Source organism: Ahaetulla prasina, chromosome 2 (genome assembly GCF_028640845.1).
Source record: "Ahaetulla prasina isolate Xishuangbanna chromosome 2, ASM2864084v1, whole genome shotgun sequence".
Taxonomy (NCBI): domain Eukaryota; kingdom Metazoa; phylum Chordata; class Lepidosauria; order Squamata; family Colubridae; genus Ahaetulla; species Ahaetulla prasina.
Window position 1 is genome coordinate 228,912,442 of NC_080540.1, and position 19,837 is coordinate 228,932,278.

Below are 19,837 nucleotides of genomic sequence, written 5' to 3' on the forward strand. Positions count from 1 at the left end.
CTCTAATTAATCTCTGACAGTGTAGTCCTCTCACCAGGCACCCAAAATAACTGGTCCATCTGGGTCAAATAGGTTCTCCAAAACCTATGCAGGACTAGCACGATTATCTCTGGACCCACAATGCATCACAACATTGAGCTGAAGCCAGGTCCCTCAGCCATCATTCAAAGAGACAGGCTACCTGAGATCCTTCAAAAGAAATGGCTTTGAAAGGGGACATCCACTGACAAAACCTGCCGTATATTACCTGCGATGTGGCACTTCTACCTCCCTCAGCTAGAGCACCACATCAACGTCTGAGCTGCCATAAATAACCCAGAGGCAAAACCAGATGTGATCCGATGAGGATTTCAGGGAGGACATATTTGTTATCGCTACAGAGATGATGGATTGGAGTGCAAGGATGACAAATGGCAACCCGGTGTGATTCTTCAAGCTACGACAGGGCGTCTGCTGAAAAGGATTTGAGACGAAGCAAGGCGGAAGAAAGTTCACGTCTCTGTCCCTGGCAACATTTCCCCCCAGTGTCCGATAAATGTTTCCTTCATATTGTAATAGAGCAACAGTGACATCAAGTGTTCGCTTTTCTGTTACCTTTAAGAGTTACTCTACATTTGCACCTCATTCTGAATTGCCATGATCAGCTGGCAAAGGAACCCTCCCCTTTTGCTAAAAATCACCTTGCAAGGAAAAAAGCAGCGCTGCCATTAAAGGCCAGTCAAAGAACTCTTATTGTGTGTGTATGGGGTGGGGGAGTGATTTTCTATTTGATACGAACTTAGAGGAACGTTTCTTAAAAAGGCAGTTCAGAGAGTCCTCGACTGACGACCAAAATTGGGACCAAATTTTTCATTGCCAAGCAAGGCGGTTGCGAAGTGAGTCACCCCCGATTTTACGACCATTTATGCCGCCGTTGTTAAGCAAATCACACTGGAATAAAGTGAATTGTGCAGCCGTTAAGCTAATCTAATTTCTCCCGTTGAAGCTGAAGCTTGTCGGAAGCTGGCTGGGAAGATTGCAAATAGCAATCACAACGCATGACCCTGGGGGACCTCTTGCACCTGTTGTAAATACAGTTGCCAAGCACTCAGGTTTTGATCACATGACCATGGGGTTGCCACAACAGCCGTAAGTGCGAGGAATGGTCATAAGCCACTTTTTTCAGTGCCATTGTAACTTCAAAGAGTTGTTAAACAAGCAGTTGTAAATAGAGGACTACCTGTATATCCCCTTTCCCCTCTGCCTTAGAAGTGATCTGTTCTTATGTCTTGCATTTCACTGACCTCCCCCTGCTACATGTGAAGGGCAGATTGAATGAAGTAATTGCTGGAGTAATTCCAGTCCCAGAGTCTGGGCAGTGATTAGTGGGCAGGGCCACACTGAAAAGGGGAGCAGTGGGATAAAAAGGGGAGGACCGCATGACAGACAAGTCTGAGTTGGTGGGTGGCTACGTTTCTTTTGGTTTTTAACTACTTTTAGCTTATTTAAGGGCCTCGCTGCAAAGTTTGGGTGGCCCATTTCAAAATCATGGATTTTTTGTATGCTGCCAATTTATGGTGTGGCCAAAAGTGGAATCCTAATTGCTGTACGTGTCCCCTGGGCCTCAGGAGCGTTCAAATAAGAACTGCAGGTTTTCCCCCCCGAAGGCTCTGCTTCTCCTTCGTTTGTTTATTTACTGGATTTTTATCCCGCCTTTATTTTTTCATACTCAGAATGGTGAACATCAGTGGTGGGTTTCAAATTCTTTTACTACCAGTTCTGTGGGTGTGGTTTGGTGGGTGTGGCATGGCTTGGTGGGCGTGGCTTGGTGGACGTGGCAGGGGAAGGATACTGTAAAATTTCCATTCCCTCCCCAATCCAGGGGAAGGATACTGCAAAATCCCCATTTCCTCCCAATCAGCTGGGACTCAGGAGGCAGAGAATAGATGGGGGTGGGGCCAGTCAAAATTTTTACTACCGGTTCTCCAAACTACTCAAAATTTCCACTACCGGTTCTTCAGAACTGGTCGGAACCTGCTGAAACCCATCTCTGGTGAATATACTTAATACTATTTGTTAGATTCGGGCAATAACGAGGCAGGAGACCAGGATAGTGACAACAGCTCTTTACTATATGGTGAACCCAGCGGCTCGGGCTGGGAAAACCCTCTCTTTATATACAGTTTAGCCAGAGGCTTCATCCAATCAGCAACGTGCTTTTTCCCGCTCAGTTTTCCCTCCACAACTTTTAAAGATACATTACACTCCTTCCCTCCCAGAGAACACTTTACCAATATTTACATAGAATTAACATCTTATTTTTCAACGTAATCACGCAAGTAGACTGGGCGTCTCCTGACTCTTTCGGACCTGCAATTCATTTTCTGGGAGTGAGTCGAGCTGACCGGAGGACTGTTTGTTCCTCTCAGCTCCTCCTCTAGGCCATCCGGCCCTGGATTATTGCAGAGTCGTCCCTGCTGTTTTCAGGAGGAACCGGTTGGCGTCGCTGGACCTCCTGGAACTCAGATAAGTCCCGCGTTTGCCCGGGTTTGAGTCAGCTGTGGATTCAAACATGGGATAGTCAGGGCCTGTTTCGTCTGATTCTGATTTACGGTTGTCGTTTCCTTATTTGGTCTATGTGGCGCTTCCATACCCGGCCATCCTCTATCTCTACTAGATATGATTTTGGTCCTGTAATCTCTAGGACTTTTCCTGCTAACCAGGTCGGGCCCTCGCTGTAGTTGTGTGCCCACACTAGGTCGCCTACTGCCATCCCTCTTGTTTTTCCGTGTGTCCCTTTGTAACTGTCTGGTGCGTAGTTTGGGTTTAAGCGGTCTAGTGGGCACCTAAGCTTCCGACCCATTAATAGCTCTGCCGGGCTGCGGCCAGTTGTTACACAGGGGGTTCTGTGTTGGACTGCTAGGAATGTATCGATTTTTGTTTGCCAATCGCCTGGCCTGATTCTGGACAATGCTTCCTTTGCGCTCCGAACGAAACGTTCTGCAAGGCCGTTCGTCGCAGGGTGGAAAGGCGCCGAGAGGACATGTCGGATGCCCTCCTCTGCCAAGTACCCCTCAAACTGGGTTGCCGTGGATTGCGGGCCGTTATCGGAGACTAAAGTGTCGGGCAACCCGTGGGTTACAAATAGGTGCCGTAGGACTGAAATCACGGCCTCGGCTGTCATGGATCTCATGAGAATGATTTCCAGCCATTTGGAGTAGGCATCGACTACTACCAGAAAGGTTTGGCCGTGGAAGGGGCCGGCAAAATCGATATGGATCCTAGACCAAGGGCCCTGGGGTCTCTCCCATTCCCGAATCGGGGCCGTTGGGGGTAGCGGTCTGGACTCCTGGCAGGCCTGGCATTTCCCTACCCTTTCAGCAATTTCCGTGTCCATTAAGGGCCACCACACATAGCTTCTCGCTAGACCCTTCATTCTCACGATCCCTGGGTGGCCTTCGTGAAGGAGCCCCAATACCTTTTCCCTCAATTTCTCCGGGATCACCACTGATCCCCCATAGCAGGCACCCCTTGAGCTGAGAGTTCCCACGTTTTTACAAATTCTTTAAAACGCCGCCGCGCAGCGGCCAACCTCTTTGTACCCAACCAATTACAGTCCTTATTGTAATGTCCTTGTACGAAGCCCGAGCCACCTCTTTGGATGTGACTGGGCCAGAGTCCAAAGAGTCAATTAGCAGAACTGGTGTCCCGGGTGGGGTCTTGATAGTCTCTGGTAACGGGCATCTGCTCAGGCGTCTGCATGCCTAATTCCTTCCTGGCGGTGTAGTAGTTTGTAAGAATACGCCGCTAGAAAGATAGTCCATCTGGTCAATCTGGGCGAAAGTGCCACGGCCGTTGGGCGGTCGCCTGCCAACAGGCCTAGCAAGGGTCTATGGTCCGTGATGATTTCGAAATCACGACCAAATACATATTCATGGAATTTCTTTACTCCGGAGACTATAGCCAAGGCTTCCTTATCAAGCTGGCTATAATTCCTTTCAGCTGATGACATGGTTCGGGAGTAGTATGCAATAGGGGCTTCTGTGCCATTTGGCAACCTGTGGCTGAGCACAGCCCCCACCCCATAGGGAGATGCATCGCAGCTTAACACTAATGGCAGCGTGCCATTGTATTGGATAAGGAGGCTATCACTCGATAGGAGATTCTTTACCCCTTTGAATGCCCTAGCTTCCGCCTTTCCCCAAGACCATGCAGCCGTCTTTGCTAGTAGTTTATGAAGCGGCTCGGCTACTGTTGCCTTATTTCTTAAGAATACCGCGTAGAAATTGACCAGACCTAAGAATGCCTGCAACTCCGTTTTGTTCTTTGGAACCGGGGCCTTCCTGATGGCCCGTACCTTGCTTTCAGTGGGGTGAATCCTTCCTGTCTATCCGTAGCCCAGGAATTCCACAGATTCAACCCCGATCTGGCATTTGTTCAGTTTAACTGTGAGACCGCAGACCGGAAAATGCCCAAAACTTTTCGCAGCCTTACCCCTAATTCCTTCCTGGCCGGTGTAGTAGTTTGTAAGAATCGCCGCTAGAAAGATAGTCCATCTGGTCAGTCTGGGCGAAAGTGCCACGGGCGTTGGGCGGTCGCCTGCCAACAGGCCTAGCAAGGGTCTATGGTCCGTGATGATTTCGAAATCACGACCAAATACATATTCATGGAATTTCTTTACTCCGGAGACTATAGCCAAGGCTTCCTTATCAAGCTGGCTATAATTCCTTTCAGCTGATGACATGGTTCGGGAGTAGTATGCAATAGGGGCTTCTGTGCCATTTGGCAACCTGTGGCTGAGCACAGCCCCCACCCCATAGGGAGATGCATCGCAGCTTAACACTAATGGCAGCGTGCCATTGTATTGGATAAGGAGGCTATCACTCGATAGGAGATTCTTTACCCCTTCGAATGCCCTAGCTTCCGCCTTTCCCCAAGACCATGCAGCCGTCTTTGCTAGTAGTTTATGAAGCGGCTCGGCTACTGTAGCCTTATTTCTTAAGAATACCGCGTAGAAATTGACCAGACCTAAGAATGCCTGCAACTCCGTTTTGTTCTTTGGAACCGGGGCCTTCCTGATGGCCCGTACCTTGCTTTCAGTGGGGTGAATCCCTTCCCTGTCTATCCGGTAGCCCAGGAATTCCACAGATTCAACCCCGATCTGGCATTTGTTCAGTTTAACTTTGAGACCGCAGACCGGAAAATGCCCAAAACTTTTCGCAGCCTTACCCCTAATTCCTTCCTGGCCGGTGTAGTAGTTTGTAAGAATCGCCGCTAGAAAGATAGTCCATCTGGTCAGTCTGGGCGAAAGTGCCACGGGCGTTGGGCGGTCGCCTGCCAACAGGCCTAGCAAGGGTCTATGGTCCGTGATGATTTCGAAATCACGACCAAATACATATTCATGGAATTTCTTTACTCCGGAGACTATAGCCAAGGCTTCCTTATCAAGCTGGCTATAATTCCTTTCAGCTGATGACATGGTTCGGGAGTAGTATGCAATAGGGGCTTCTGTGCCATTTGGCAACCTGTGGCTGAGCACAGCCCCCACCCCATAGGGAGATGCATCGCAGCTTAACACTAATGGCAGCGTGCCATTGTATTGGATAAGGAGGCTATCATTCGATAGGAGATTCTTTACCCCTTCGAATGCCCTAGCTTCCGCCTTTCCCCAAGACCATGCAGCCGTCTTTGCTAGTAGTTTATGAAGCGGCTCGGCTACTGTAGCCTTATTTCTTAAGAATACCGCGTAGAAATTGACCAGACCTAAGAATGCCTGCAACTCCGTTTTGTTCTTTGGAACCGGGGCCTTCCTGATGGCCCGTACCTTGCTTTCAGTGGGGTGAATCCTTCCTGTCTATCCGTAGCCCAGGAATTCCACAGATTCAACCCCGATCTGGCATTTGTTCAGTTTAACTGTGAGACCGCAGACCGGAAAATGCCCAAAACTTTTCGCAGCCTTACCCCTAATTCCTTCCTGGCCGGTGTAATAGTTTGTAAGAATACGCCGCTAGAAAGATAGTCCATCTGGTCAGTCTGGGCAAAAGTGCCACGGGCGTTGGGCGGTCGCCTGCCAACAAGCCTAGCAAAGGTCTATGGTCCGTGATGATTTCGAAATCACGACCAAATACATATTCATGGAATTTCTTTACTCCGGAGACTATAGCCAAGGCTTCCTTATCAAGCTGGCTATAATTCCTTTCAGCTGATGACATGGTTCGGGAGTAGTATGCAATAGGGGCTTCTGTGCCATTTGGCAACCTGTGGCTGAGCACAGCCCCCACCCCATAAGGAGATGCGTCGCAGCTTAACACTAATGGCAGCGTGCCATTGTATTGGATAAGGAGGCTATCACTCGATAGGAGATTCTTTACCCCTTCGAATGCCCTAGCTTCCGCCTTTCCCCAGGACCATGCAGCCGTCTTTGCTAGTAGTTTATGAAGCGGCTCAGCTACTGTTGCCTTATTCCTTAAGAATACCGCGTAGAAATTGACCAGACCTAAGAATGCCTGTAACTCCGTTTTGTTCTTTGGAACCGGGGCCTTCCTGATGGCCCGTACCTTGCTTTCAGTGGGTGAATCCTTCCTGTCTATCCGGTAGCCCAGGAATTCCACAGATTCAACCCCGATCTGGCATTTGTTCAGTTTAACTTTGAGACCGGCAGACCGGAAAATGCCCAAAACTTTTCGCAGCCTTACCCCTAATTCCTTCCTGGCCGGTGTAGTAGTTTGTAAGAATCGCCGCTAGAAAGATAGTCCATCTGGTCAGTCTGGGCGAAAGTGCCACGGGCGTTGGGCGGTCGCCTGCCAACAGGCCTAGCAAGGGTCTATGGTCCGTGATGATTTCGAAATCACGACCAAATACATATTCATGGAATTTCTTTACTCCGGAGACTATAGCCAAGGCTTCCTTATCAAGCTGGCTATAATTCCTTTCAGCTGATGACATGGTTCGGGAGTAGTATGCAATAGGGGCTTCTGTGCCATTTGGCAACCTGTGGCTGAGCACAGCCCCCACCCCATAGGGAGATGCATCGCAGCTTAACACTAATGGCAGCGTGCCATTGTATTGGATAAGGAGGCTATCATTCGATAGGAGATTCTTTACCCCTTCGAATGCCCTAGCTTCCGCCTTTCCCCAAGACCATGCAGCCGTCTTTGCTAGTAGTTTATGAAGCGGCTCGGCTACTGTTGCCTTATTTCTTAAGAATACCGCGTAGAAATTGACCAGACCTAAGAATGCCTGCAACTCCGTTTTGTTCTTTGGAACCGGGGCCTTCCTGATGGCCCGTACCTTGCTTTCAGTGGGGTGAATCCCTTCCCTGTCTATCCGGTAGCCCAGGAATTCCACAGATTCAACCCCGATCTGGCATTTGTTCAGTTTAACTTTGAGACCGGCAGACCGGAAAATGCCCAAAACTTTTCGCAGCCTTACCCCTAATTCCTCTAGATTCTCAGCGGATACCAGTACATCGTCAAAGTATGGTACCACCCCTGGTAGTCCCTGCAATAGACGCTCCATTAGGTTCTGAAATAACCCTGGAGCCACACTAACCCCAAACTGTAACCGGGTACACTTAAAAGCCCCTCTGTGAGTCACAATTGTCTGCGCTTCGGCTGTGCTGCTATCTACAGGCAGCTGTTGATAGGCTTGGGCCAAGTCTAGCTTGGCAAAAACCTGCCCTTGCCCCATTGAGTGCAGTAAGTGCTGTACCACCGGGACGGGGTAAGCACTCTTTTGCAACGCTTTGTTAAGCGTTGCCTTATAGTCAGCGCAAATCCGGACCGACCCGTCCGGTTTGACTGGGGTGACTATAGGGGTCTCCCACTTAGCATGGTCAACTGGCACTAGAATTCCCTGGTTTACTAGTTTATCCAGTTCCCGGTCAATCCTGGGCTTTAGGGCGAACGGGACCCTCCTAGCCTTTAGACGGATAGGGGCAACTTGTGGGTCTAAGTTAAAAGAAATAGGGGTCCCCGTGTACTTGCCCAGGCAGTCTCTGAAAACGTCCCCAAATTCCTTCATGAGTGCGTCTTTGAGGTTGACTTCGTTTCTGAAGATTCCAGTCACTCCCATGCCCAATGCTCGGAACCAGTCCAGTCCCAACAAGCTTGGCAGGGTCCCATCGACTATGGTGATGGGCAGAGTTTTCTTGTATTGTCCATACTCGACGTGGACGGACGTTACCCCTCGAACAGGGATGCGATTCCCTTGGTAGTCTTGTACCTTTAATTTCTGTGTTTTCAGCTTGCACTTTGCGATGGCGGGTAAGGCTTTCACGAGAGTGTCCCAGGACATGATCGTGATCGCTGAGCCTGTGTCCACCTCCAATTGGCACGGCACCCCCTCAATCTTTGTTTTCGTAAAGATTTTTTTTTCTATGCGTGTTTCTGCGTGACCCACTCTCACGACAGTCTGATTCAACCGCCTTTTTGAATTGACCAATCACGGGCGCTTCGCGTTCCACGCCCTGGTTGGCCAGTTTGAATTTTTGGCGGGAAGGTTGGGGTGCTCGACAGACCTGTGCTATGTGCCCCTTCCTTTCACACCGCCGACAAGTCGCATCCTTAAATTTGCATTGTTGCCGTTGGTGTTGCCCTCCACAACTCGCGCAGTCACCCCGGTCTTCTTTCTCCGCCTCCCGTGGAAGACTCCTTCCTCCTCCTCACCGTCCGACTCGGCCTGGACCTCTTCATTGTGGACGGGGTTGATTTCGCACCAGCCGTTGGTGCGACCTGCTTTTGTAGGGTTTCCGCCGCTTGGGTAGACATCTCATTAGCCCTGGCTTCATCCAAGGCGCTTGCCAGCGCTGTTGCTTTTGGACAGCAGCCGCCGCAAACGGATGTCCCTGACCCCACGAATGAGTTGTTCCAGCAATGCCTCTTCCAAGTCTCGGAACTCACAATGGTTCGTGGCTTTCCTCAGGGCTGCCATGTATACGCTGATGGACTCGCCCTCTTGCTGCCTACGCTCCCTGAATTCGTACCGTTGCACATACTTGGACGGCGTTGGTGCATAATGGGCTTTCAATATGGTTTGTAGAGTCTGCCACGGCACCGATTGTACCGGCGTTGGCTCCGCCAACGATTCTGCGGTGTCGAAAACCTCTGGACCACAGTGGCTCAGGAAATACGCTCGCTTCCTGTTGTCTGAGACTCCTTGAAGTTCGTTCGCCTCGAGGAAACACTCGAAACAAGCCATGTATGACCCCCATTTTTCCTTAGCTGGGTCGAATGGCGCTGGCGGTGTGTAGCTGGACATCGCTGCTTTCCGCACCTTGTTTGCTGGGTTCGCGTCTTCCTGGTGAATTCAGCTTTTTTCCTGGCGCTCTTAGCCTCGAGATCCCACCTTCGTCGCCAGTGTTAGATTCGGGCAATAACGAGGCAGGAGACCAGGATAGTGACAACAGCTCTTTACTATATGGTGAACCCAGCGGCTCGGGCTGGGAAAACCCTCTCTTTATATACAGTTTAGCCAGAGGCTTCATCCAATCAGCAACGTGCTTTTTCCCGCTCAGTTTTCCCTCCACAACTTTTAAAGATACATTACACTATTTCCTCCTATTTTCCCCACCGAAACAATCTTGTGAGGTGAGTTGGGCTGAGAATGATCAGCCCAAAGTCACCTGGCTGCAATAGTGGGATTCTACCAGTTCGGACCGGTTTGGGGGAACCATTTGCTCCGACTTTCAGCTGTGAGCAAACCGGTTCTCTCTTTCTTTGAAGTGGACCTGCCCACCCGCCCCTGCGTTATACTTGCCTATATTTCTGCTTCCGAAGCCCAGCTGATCGGGGTGGCAGAGTGGATGCTGCTCCTCAGCTGTTTTTCTTGCTCTCAGCAACGCGGAAGTTCAATTTTCTTCGAAGTGCGCACCTGCGCACAGCAAATCAGTTGTTAAACCAGTAGGATCCCACCACTGCCCAGCAGGTTTTCATGGCTGAGGCATGACTAGAACTCACAGTCTCCTGGTTTCTAGGCCAGCATTACACCAAATTGGGCTTCTTTACCTGTCGTACAGGATGGCTGAACTTCAAAAAGCAGGCAGGACTAGGACATAAATAAAGTGTATTTAATTTAATGGGCAAATTAAATCAAAACATTATTTCATAGTATTTCTCTCCCATTTAAGTTTGGTGATAACTTTGGTGGGACAAATGCAGCTCTAGAGTTGCAGATTATATGCTCTGATTTAGAGATCTTTTTATGCTGTAATACGAGAATATTTATTTTGATGGCACTTTTTTATTCTTAGTTTCTATAAAGTTGTTCTAATCTAGGCCATCTCCTGTTATTGCTACATCTGAACACTTCATCTACAGGTTGCAACTATTAATACACCTTCTGGGTAAATGTATGTCTAACACTGGAATTTATTTTTCTGGATTTTTCAAATGTTTTTTAAAAGAATATTAAATATTTGCCTGTTTTAACCTGTTGAATAATATAAACAATCAAGATTGTAGCACTATGGAAAAAACTAACATTCTAGGTTTGGCATTTGCTTGCATAAACAAAAATGTCATTCCAAAACTCTGCCTAAACCTAAGCTATTTCTTTACATTAAGAATAGGAAAAATCTATTAATTAAACATAATGCTAACAGAAAATGTCTGCTACAGTATTATGATATTAACATAAGAAAGATTCTATTTAAGGAAAATAATTTTTCAAGTATCTGGTCCTGATCTAAAATGCACCCTTAAAATAATATGTTTAAAAACCTCATTTTTAATTTCTAAATCATTTTTCTTTGCTGCATTCAAAAGGTTTTACCATCAATAAAAAAATGTCAACGTGTAAAATAATTTAACTAAAACAAATAAGCTGAAATGAAATAAAAGCAATTATACTATGCCCTGGTTAAAACATTAAGTTAAATTAAAATATGATTAATTTGATCTGGCACAGTGCATTGCGTAAACTTTACCATTGTGTTTTCTAATCCATAGTTTATAAACCCAGGCAAATGTACTTTATTCAATCATCATTAAGCAAATAGAGCATAGTGCAGTGTATGAATCCAACCTGCAGCTTGCAGCACTATCTAAGATTCGAAAGATTTTCTCCAATTGCTTGAAACTCTAATATTTTTTAATCTGGATTTTCTTCTTGAAAATATTGAAATGGGATGGAGATATTTTACAAAGTGATTTCATTTTATTTTTTCACTTTTTACAAATTTAATTATTTTGATAGCTGAGATCCACAGAGATCTACACCTCAAATTTATGGGTTTGGGTTGTTGTTGTTTTTTACTGAAAAGTAATATAGTGCCGTATTTTTCAGAGTATAAGACGCACCTTTCTCCCCAAAAAAAGAGGGTGAAAATCTGGGTACCTTTTATACTCCAAAAGTAGCCCTGCCCAGCTTCTCAAATGGAGGTTTCAGAGGCTGAAAAAAGCATCAGAAACGAAGCTTCAGAAAAAAAGTCCCCAAACAGAGCTTCAGAAAAGAAGCCCCCAAACAGAGCTTCAGAGGCTTTTTTTCTAAAGCTGTTTCGGAGGCTTTCAGAGGCAGGAAAAACTTTTTTCTGAAACAGAGTTTTAGAAGTTTCAGAGGCAGAAAAAAAAGCAAAAAAAAAAAAGCAAGGCATAGAGCTCAAAACCAAAGAACCTGTTGCTAAAATTCACTTCTGGGAACAGCTGATTGGGGTTCTTCCGGGAGATCCACCTGCCAATCAGCTTTTTTCTTATTTTCCTCCCCAAAAACTAAGGTGTGTCTTATACTCCAGTGCATCTTATACTCTGAAAAATATATGTGTATTTATTTGCTGTTAGCTGAAGAGGATTATGGAATAGGATATGTATCTCTCTCTTTTTTCCTATGGTTAAAAATACAACAATTTGCTTTGTAGCTACAAAAAAATGAAAATTCTAGACCTTTAAAAACTTAATTTATACCTTGTACTTTTTTAAAACCATCTAGAAATGAAGTCTTCTTTTTGAAATGGCTGGAAAGAACAAATATTGCCAAATTTCATTTAGTCTCTATTTTATGTAATAGTAGATATAAAATGCTCTCAATTGTTTAGTCTAATGGAGATTGGGAGTAATGGGTCAATAATCATTAAAGAGCTCAATAAAACCAGGCATTAATAGCCAAAGCGTATGTAAATGAAAACAGTGTTTAAAAAGAAAAAAAGGCATATCCTGCTTTATTTAAAGTTAAACTAATCTTGAAATCCAACAAAGATTAGGAAAAATCAATGGACAAGAACAAGCCAAAAGCAAAGGATTTTCAGGGATGTTTTCCAAATAAATCATTTAAAATTCACAGATCATTTAAAATTCACAGAATCATTTAAAATTCACAGAAGCACTAACATCTGAGAACCCCAAGTATCTGCTCAAGGATACTGCACAGCTGAGAGATCTTTGTGGCCTTCTCTACCTTTCTTCCACTAGATGGAGTTTGACATTTTGCCAACTGACATTTGTGATTACACAAACTGACATTTGTGATTACAAAGAGATATCATCAAACAATAAAAGCAAAAAAGTAGGAAAGGAACCTGATGTCTCAATTCAACTTTATCTAGGAATCTTTTATTTTGAATTTAAAGGGACATGCTTCTGAGAAAATCAGTACAAATTATATGGGAAATGAACTTTATTCAAAGAGAAAGATTTGAAAAAATGAATTATTATTATTATTATTATTATTATTGAGATAAGAGTATTTAATAAATCCAACTGCTATATTTTACTTTCTTTCTTATTGTAAATGATTTTATTACTTCAGACTTATATCTTCAAAATGAAGATATAAGATGTTGGACATAAACTCTGTTTCCAATAACCTGCAACTAACACTGTATAACTTACAGAGTTCTTATTATCTGCATCAACCAGCAAGAATTATAAACAATGTATTTGCACACAATTCAGGACACACACACACACACACACACACCTGGTATATAGCAGGGAGTAATGATAAATGATTGATGATGGTGATGATATTTCAAGTTGGTGTTGACTCTTAACAACCACATAAATAGGCAGATTTTCTCCATGATAATCTTTCTCTAAAACAGGAAGGCCTGTCAGGCCTTCCAATGGTGCACCCCTCATCTCAATAACTGAATTCATTGATCTGGCTGCTGGTTGTCCTCTTCATTTTCTTTCCACCTTTCCTAATATTAGAGCCTTCTCTAAAGAACCAGGTCGTCACATCATGTGTGTCTCCAGTATGATGATATAATTTGTGCCTTGAGTAAGAAGTCTGGGTTGATTTTTCTGATGATCCATTTGCTGTTCAACCGTTTCGCTTTTCTGTCATGTTAAAAATTACAACTCAGCAGCAACTTTTTGAGGGAGGGATTCTGAGATTCACATCCCAATTTTTTAGGATCTGCTTTCACTTTTGAATCATCGGCATGCACATCTGCTTTCCATTGAGTGTAACCCTTGGCATTCACTCTATATTAATAACGGTTCTTAACATTGAGCTACCACAAGGTGTCAGAAGTGAAGAAACCCATTTAAATTGAAATAAGTTTATAAATTACAAGAACTATTGCGATTTTAGAATTGCTGGATAGAGCTACATTTTTTTTCATAGAAAACAGAGGGGATTCAGGTTTATCCTCTCTTTGAAAAAGCAACATAGAATTGCTTATGCATCTTCCTAGTTTGTTGCTAAAGACTTTCTAACTCATCATTCTTGTCCATACCTATTCCAAAAGCTGGAATTAATTTTAGATGCATGTGCCATATGCGATGTTTAGTGACTTAAATCCTCTTGTAGGATTTAAAAGTAACTCAGTAACTGACCCAGTGAAAGGAAACAGGAGGATTTGGTTTACTGGATTTGAAATGGTATTTCACTGCTTGTTTTTTGATCTGGATGAAAGAATGGATGTTGCTGAGAAATGAGAGAATTTTACAGATAGAAGGCCATAACATGAGATTTGGATGGCATGGACATTTATAGCATGATAAACATAAACAAAAACAAAGCAAAATATATTTAGAAAAAGCACTAAATACAGCCCTTTGAAGCATGACTGTGCTTAGAGATCCAGGGATACTGATTGACAACTGGAGGAGAAAAGAATTAGGAAATGGAAAAAGTGAAATGGAATTTTGTAAATAAGAGGGGAACCAGCTAAGCAGCTCACAATTTGCTCTTCATCTCCCTTATTAGATGTGCTTGTCTTCCCAACGTCTTCAAGCTCAAGCTGAATTCCTATTAGCTGCAAGGCACTAAATTGATGGCTGTTCTAAATTAACGATGGCTGTTCTAAAACTCTTTGAATTTTTCTAGCTTAATAAACTCTGAATTTCTCCAGGTATCTTGAATATGAAATTATTTAATATTTTTTTCTTGATTTTCCAGAGGACTAATACCAAGTGGAGGAAAGAGAAAAAAGATGCAGTATTCAGAGACCTGGAAAGGAACCTCAAAAACCCCAGAAGGAAAGCTAATATAACAATACAGCAATTATTTGAATATACCCTCCCCACACACACACGCACGCACGCACACCTTGCAGTATCATTTATGTGCAATATACTTTGAGAGAGGAACTGCCCAGTGTGATACCATTGGCCATTAATTCTGCTCCAAGTTACAGAGATTGGGAGAATCTAATCTTATCAGAGAGTTTTTCTGCTAATCTAAATCTCCTTTATATAAAGGCACACAAAGAACAGCAATATACATTCTTCTGAATTCTAGGCAGGACTGGATGGGGAGGGGGAAACCAGGCCAAGCAGGTTATGTGAGGATTTAGCTGCAAAGGAGGCCAAGGTGATAAGGCAGAGGCTATCATTCAGTGCAGACTTATTTGGGTTTAACGTCAGGAAGACCAATAAGACTTCTGGCTTAGTGAGAATGCCTTTGATATTCAAGAATAATAGAGTACAATCAATGGGTTTTTTGTTAAAATCTTAAACAATCATGAAATAGAACTCAAGTTAAAAATATATTCCAGGTCTCCATAATTAGAACAATTTTCCTATCCACTTGGATAGTGGATGGGATCCTCTTGGTAGCAACAGCCAGGATGCTTAAGTCTCCAACTCAGCCTATTCCAACTTTGAGTATATTGGAACTTGCTACATCATGATTAATAGCAGAAAGTAGGGAGACTGGGAACCTTGGAAAAAAAATATAAAATATTAAGCAGAGCTAATCCGGGATGAATCTAAGATGAATCTAGGGAGAATAACCTCTGAAGTAAACTATTGCCTAAGGAGCTACTGATACAGTTCTACAGAGTAATTATTGAGTCTGTCATTCGTACTTCTGTAACTGTCTGGTTTGGTACAGCAACCAAACAGGACAGGTGCAAACTTCAGTGGATAGTTAGGACTACAGAAAAAACAATTATAATCAGCCTGCCTTCCATTGAGGATCTGTATACTTCACAGGTCAGAAAAAGGGCTGAGAAAATATCTACAGACCACTCACATCCTGGATATAAATTGTTTCAACCCCTTCCCTCAAGACTCTGCTATAGGACATTGCATGCCAAAACAACTAGACACAAAGACAGGATTCCCCTGTCCATGCCATCACTCTGCTAAACACCTAATTCCCACAGCACTGTCTTATGCCAAAGGATATTTACCCATGTAGTAGACCTGTATTACTATTATCCTTCTCACCTTTCCTCTTACCTACTCCTATTGGTATCTTATGACTATCACTTTGTTGGTTGTATCTTATGATTTATGATTGTATCTTATTACGATTTATCACTTTGTTGCTTGTATGTATACTGAGAGTTTATGCACCAGAGACAAGTTCCTTGTGTGTCCTATCACTTGGCCAATAAATCCTATTGTATTGTATTGTATTGTATTGTATTGTATTGTATTGTATTGTATTGTATTGTATTGTATTGTATTCTGTTCTGTTCTGTTCTGTTCTGTTCTGTTCTGTTCTGTTCTGTTCTGTTCCGTTCCGTTCCGTTCCGTTCCGTTCCGTTCCGTTCCGTTCCATTCCATTCCATTCATTATTCTTGTTCCGTTCCGTTCCGTTCCATTCCATTCCATTCTTTCTTATTCCATTCCATTCTATTCCAGTTTGCAAAGGGTTTGCGCATGTGCAGAGGGTCCATGTGCGGCGTGTGACATGTACACGTACACATGCACGTGTGCGTGCACAAGTGAAGCAAGCACTTCTGAACCGGTAGGGAAGGTAAATAGATTTCACCCCTGCTTCAAACGCTCACTAAGCTCACTAACTCAAGTAAGTTGAAGACTGCCTGTGGACATATCAGTGAAATGAAGTATGTGATTTTCTGCATTTTCTTTTCATTCCAGTGCAGTTGTACAATTGCCAAGTGGTTTAGGGCTCCAATGCTTAAAGTTGAATGATGAGTTCATGACTCAGTACATTATGCAAGGTCTCAACTGGTGCTTTAAGCCACTTAACTGTTCCCACATATAGAAAAAAAATGTCATTTAATCAGCCTCCTAATTTGTATAATGCTTACCAAAGAATTTCAATAATGTAATGAATGGGATGAATGGAGTTAAGAATGTAGTGCTTCTTACTGAAAAACTTTAACAAAAATTGAAAATGAAGGAAGCCATTCTAATTGATGAATTAAGAATGTATAAATATCATAATTTGATCAGTAATCAAAACAGTTTATTCCTGCTGCCAGTATCATCAAAGAGAGAAGTCATTTTCCTTTCAAGGTTAGAAATAGGAGAATAGAAAATAATTGTGACAATAATGCATATAAATCAGCATACCAAAATGGACTTGTAGGATTGCAGATATGAATACCTAGCAATTTCAAAGGCTAGCACCAGTTAATCTGGAGAATAAAGACAAAGGGAGAAGGATAGCCAGCAGAAGTAAAAATTAAGAATTGCTTTACTACAAGGCTTCTACAAACTGAAAAGCCAGGGAAAATCACTTGACTCATTTTAGACTCTTTAATATTCTAGTATTAAGGACTTCCTTGAAGATCTGAATAATCCTTTGATCCTTGAGTGTACCAGGCATGGCAAAAGATCATGTCCGCCTTGACATAGCTTGGCTATTGGCACAACTTGTTTCCAGTCCAAGTGCTAGCAATACATACTTCAAAAGGAGAAGTTGCCTAAAATGCTTTATGGCTGCCAACAATTAATGCCAACCTTCTCCATCCTGCTTTTGTCCATTTGGATTTTGGGGGACTACAATTTACAGAATTCTTTAAATAAAGTACCTGAATGATACCATTACATCAGGTTGGGAATACTGTTTATTGTAATATCAGTTATAATTATCTTGGATTAAGCATCTTACTATTAAGATGTAAAAAAAAGAAAGCATTTACCACTCAAAATCAAATATAAAATCTTCATGGCCAAGTAATAATAATGTTTGTGAACAGAACTTGTAACCATTGTATCTATTATGAAAACAGGTAACAGGCAGATCCATTGTTGGTAGCAGCAGTGGTGGCTTGTAATACATGATGGCAGTTACATTGGCAGAGTTCACAATCATTCAAACAGGTATTAATTTATTTGCTAAACCACAATACATTAAATCTGTTCAAAGACGATATTAACAAATAACTTATAAACCTTTGTTTTCTCTACTGACCAAGAATCTTGAGATAGTATTAAAATTTTCCCATCAATGAATTTAGTATATGGAAAGGGCATATGATGTTTAGAATTATTCATCCACTAGAATTGGAATTTGGCATATCAATGCATTCAGAAACAATTTTCTCTCTAAAGGCAATCCCCAGGATCCCATAAAAAATGAAGAACTGATCTTATTTTTCAAACCCCAATTGATTGCTTCAATTTAAAAATTAATATATTAATCTAGCATCAGTGCCTTTTTTTATGTCTGCCAAAGCACATAAAATAGGAATCATTGAAATAATATAATAAGATATAAGAATCAAGCTCATATTTTAGAATACTAAAGCAAATGTGAATCAAACCTGTTAGTTCTACAGATATTCTACAGCAAGAGCATCCAAATTTTGCAACTTTAAGTCTGTGGACTTCAACTCATGGAATTCCCCATCCAGCCATGCTGGTTGGAGAATTCTGGGAGTTGAAGTCCATATATTGGACATTCCTATTTTACAGGTACCACTTCAGACCTCTTGTAAGGATTTGTTTTGAATTCTGTAGGGTTTTTTTAGTGGGTTTTTTTTTTTTAGATATTAAGCATGAAAAGAAGAAATATAAAAATTTCTTGCTTTATCTGAGGACTGACTCTTTGCCCATTACATCTAATTCAGCTCCTCCAGCCAGGTCTGATAGGGCCTGGCTTCCAGTTTTGGCTATAATGTTTGGGAATTCTGAAGACTGCTAAAGGTCTCCTGAGTTGGACAGAGATGTTTCTCCTCATCTGCTACCACATCCTTTACAGTTGGAGACTTGGAAACTTAGATCTTCTCATATTGTTTATTATTCCATCTTTATTATTTATACAAATAACTCTAGGTGGCAAGCATATCCAACAAAACTTCCTCCTTCTATTTTCCCCACAACCACAGCCCTGTGAAGTGGGTAGGACTGAGAAGGAGTGATTGGCCCAAAGTCACCCAGCTGGCTTTCATGGCTGAGGTGAGACTTGAACTCACTGTCTCCTGTTTTCTAGCCCGGTGCCTTAATCATTAGGCCACACTGGCTCTCTTACATAGTAAAATGTCTGCAAGCCAGGGTTACCCTTTTTACCCTTAGGGTAAAAAGTCAGGACTATCTGTATCGCTCCTGTGAAGCCAGAAACTGGGAGAGAAGAATCAACTGCTAAAGAATAGGATTTGGTCCACTTGCATTTCAGAGATGGGACAGACACATTGAACCTGGGAACAATCCATTTGGGACCTTGTATTGCTTTTCTATCAAGAATTACCTTGCTTCCATGGGTCACACACAGAAGCAAGCATGTGCAGGTGTGGTGAACTGGTGGTAAGAATATTGGAAACCTACCGCTGGTCACACAGGGGTATCATTTCCACCAGCAGCAGAAAGTTGTGGATTGTAGTTTTAACTGACTTTTAAAAAGTTTCAAAAATACAAAATAGAAAATCCTCATGGTTTTTCTTCTCTATTATATTTTAAAAACACAATATGGTGCATTTGGGTTTAGCTTTTTTTTTCTTTGATCTTTCTTTAATTTAGTTTCTGCTATTATTAAATTGTCAATAATTTGTCAATAATTTTATTCTGGCTCCCACAAAGGTGAAATGCAAGCATTTTTTTTCAGAATGCACAGATGATCACTGATGTCACAGGTGTTTCACTCTTGCAATTTCTTGCTGTCAGAGACTATGAAGCAAAATGTGATATATTTGCTTTTTATAGCTTATCTTTCTACTCACTTTGAGCACTTAAAGCAGCAAATATTCACTCTTTCTCACTCTATGTTGAATTGTTATGAAATGGAATGTTAATGATTCTAAACCATGCTTTGTTACTGAAGCAAGAAGCAGACCAAATTTTCAGCAATTTCTGTACAGATATTAACTATGGCTTATGGTACACCATCATTTATTTATACTCCAATTCCATTGTAAGGTTAAAACTATGGAAAATAAATTATACAGTTTCAACTTTAATGCTAAAAAAGGTTATACCTTATAATCTGGATCACAACAATAATACAGCAGATAGTATTAACAGGAACTGCATTTATTTTTATCTGGAAAGTGTACTCCAGAGATTACAGGGCCCATCACAATGAAATATTGATGGATTTCAGGACAACAGTTCCAAATCATAACCATGTAGGAATATTATAAATTTTTAATGTAATAAGCTATCCTTCCCAAATCTGGTGATTTCTAGGTTGTTGAAACTACAACTCCCAGGATTCTCATATTCTGAATTCCCCACCCACCCCCTTTCTCAGCTCAATCCTCTTTGTCTTTGGACCCTGTGTA